This window comes from Triticum aestivum, chromosome 5A (genome assembly GCF_018294505.1).
Source record: "Triticum aestivum cultivar Chinese Spring chromosome 5A, IWGSC CS RefSeq v2.1, whole genome shotgun sequence".
In the NCBI taxonomy this organism is placed as follows: Eukaryota; Viridiplantae; Streptophyta; class Magnoliopsida; order Poales; family Poaceae; genus Triticum; species Triticum aestivum.
The window spans coordinates 7,957,462-7,960,550 of NC_057806.1; positions in this window are offsets into that span (position 1 = coordinate 7,957,462).

Sequence of the window (3,089 nt, forward strand, 5' to 3'; positions counted from 1 at the left end):
GCGGCTGCGGGTCTCTGGTGGTGCCGCACCCGTCGGATCCGGCCAGATCTGGCGCCGGCGGCCCGGCGGGTGGCGGGGGCTGCGTGCGGCCTGGACCACGGGCGGCCTCCCCTGCCGTGGCCGGCGGCTGGCAGGGTTGGTGGCGTGGTGGCGGGGCCTCCTGTTCTGGTGGCACAAGTGCGGTGGCGGCAGCCTCCTCCGGCGAGCGCACCCCTCCCTGACGACAGGGGGAGGTGGTGCTGATGGTTCCAAGCGCTGGGCTTGGCCGTGCGGGCGGCGAGTCAGCGTTGAGCACGGATCTCAACTTGAAGACGGCGACCTCCACGTTCTCTGGTCACCCACGCCAACTCGATTGACCGGCGACCTTGTGTGGCTGGTTTGGTGGTTGGTCGGGGTGGGCTACGGATGGGGGAACCCTTGGCGTGCTCTGACAGCCACGATGCCGGCGGCGCTCCGTCGTCGCTCTACTTCTTGGAATCGGCATCGAGTCCTCGCCCATGCCCCCCTCCCCTTGTTCCGGGTGAAAGCCCAAATCCCCTCGGATTGGGCGGCGACGGCGCCTTGGCGTCGCGTTCTTCCTGAAGACGCCGCCTTTGGGACGGGTGAGTGGTGGTCGCGGCTTTGGCGTGGTCGGTTTGCCGGCGTTCTTCAGTTGTTCCTGCTCGACAATGGTCGGTGCTCTTCGTGATGTGACCCGAGGCGGTGGCGTTGTCGGAGTGGTTTTGCCGCCATGGTGGTGTGTTGCCATCCTCTCCTAGTCCATCCGGGCTCACGGCGAGCTCTCGGATGGCCGGGCAACGGCATGGGAGTTGATGGTTGTGCTCTTCCTCCGACGGCGGGTTGTTCCTTTAGCATGAGCGTTTTGTGGGCATGTCCTGGAGTTGTCGGGGTCCTCGGCGTCCTAGTTTGGGCTGTCAGAACTGTAGTTGTTCGGTTCCATCTTGTATCCTCTGTCGCCTTCTTTTTCCTTCTTCTTTCTTTTTTTGTGGTATCGGTGGTTGTATGCTCGGTTGTTGCTTTATAATCTAAAGTGGGGGGAAACGCTTTTCGTAAAAAAACTACAAAGGACCATGTAGGTATGCTTTAATACAATCTTCATAGTCCTTGATCAGTTTTTAGCCTGGCACGCTGCTGCCTACGCTTTAGTCAGCAAACCTAATATTCTGGTCCCTCTTCAATGGATCAGAAGCTAGCCCTTTTTCAGGTGTTTCCCGAAGGACAACTTAATAAGATAAAGCTGGGTTTCAATGCCAACTCTTTGTAAATACATTGTGTTCTCTTCTTTGTTAGTAAAATGGCAGCCATCATGCCGATTACTCGAAATAAAAACTTATCATAAAGTTATGTATATGTTGCTACAGGCGCACACCTCATTAATATTCTTTTAGTCATCTTCCAGATCCCCACACCCTCTCCCTTGCTATACATGACGTAAAGCAGGGTACTTCGGCCGTTTCCTTTCATCCAGATACTGTTAGGTTTGTCCGAAGTCAAAATCTACATAGTTTCACCAAAGTTTATACATAAGTGAACTATTACCATTTACAATAGTAAATCAATACAATTAGATCCATCATGAAATGTCATTTTATATATCATTATTTGGTATTGTAGATGTTAGTATAATAATTTAACATAATTCTGGTCAAACCTTATAAAGTTTGACTACAGATAAATGTAATAGGTGAAGTAAAAATAAACGGAGCGAGCACGTAACATTGAGGTGCGGTTGCGTGTACATGAATATGATGTTTTGTACTTCCTCTGTAAACTAATATAAGAGCATTTATAGATTACTAAAGTAGTGTTCTGAACGCTCTTATATTAGTTTACGGAGGGAGTAGTAGTGTAATTCTTGGAGGAAAAGTCGGTAGAAACCAGCAACGCACGTGATGAGCATGATTTTTATGTTCATGATTGCAGACTGGATGGCGATACAGAGATAGTAAAAATGTGGACGTTCTTTTTCCACCAGAAACGTATGATAAAAGGATGAAATGAAACAGGGGGGTCGCTGTCGATCGTCGTGTTCCATGAGCCACCCAGCCGGCCGGAGCTAACCGCATGGCAAAGAGAAACATAATTCTGAACGTGACCAGTGCAGAACGGCGCCTGTTTTGCTAATTAATTGATGATTAGTTGCTGGCTAAATAGGCCAACTTTTTCTTCTTTTAGGAAAACTCTGCTACGATTCGATCCCCTTGCAAGTGCGGCCATTCCACTCTCCAACGACGACGACTCCAAAGGTGAATTTGATTAGGACGGAACGGAACGGATGGTGCACGCTGAGTCCACCTAACCCAAGAAAGTGAATGACGTGAGAGCTCAAGTTCATCTGTCAAGCTCGTACTACTGACTTTAATTAATATAAAATTGAGTCATCTATTTTAGAACAGAGGCGTATGTGGCACCTGATCGTCGTCGCTGGCGTTTGTCTTTTTTGTGTGTACTATGTATGCGTCGTCGACCTGCCAATCAGCTTTGTCTCTCCCCGTCCTCTGCTGGTGCTATTATTTCTTCTTCTTTTTTTACGTTCTGCTGCTGCTATTATTTCGCCGTGCCGTGCTTAATGTAATTTCTCCTTTGATTTGGACAGCGATCGGTAGAGATCGGCACTGGTCGCCCTCGACCAAGATGATGGGATCCTAAGCTTCTACAAGTCTCGATCGGTCATCAATCCAGAGTACGGTTCATATAGGATCCTGAAACGGTCATAAGATAGGACGATCGTACAAAGTGATCACTTTTTTTTGTCTTGTACAATTTGAATACTACTTTCTCCGTTCACAAATATAGACTACATATGGATTAAAATGAGTGAACAAACACATTAAATTGTGTCTATATACATCCTGTGTAAACCTTAGTTTGGAATCACGACGGTTTGGTATAGGGAAAAAAATATGTTTGTTTCCAACAATGCTAGCATGATATCCCAATTAAGACGAACTAATCTAGGGCATCAGCTACAAGGTGAAGAACACTAAAGATATGCATGTTTGCTTTATTAGATTCTTTGTGTGCATACCATTAGATGATTTGTCATACTTTATCCGGAGTTTGATGATTTGCCCCAGGATTGTGTCAAT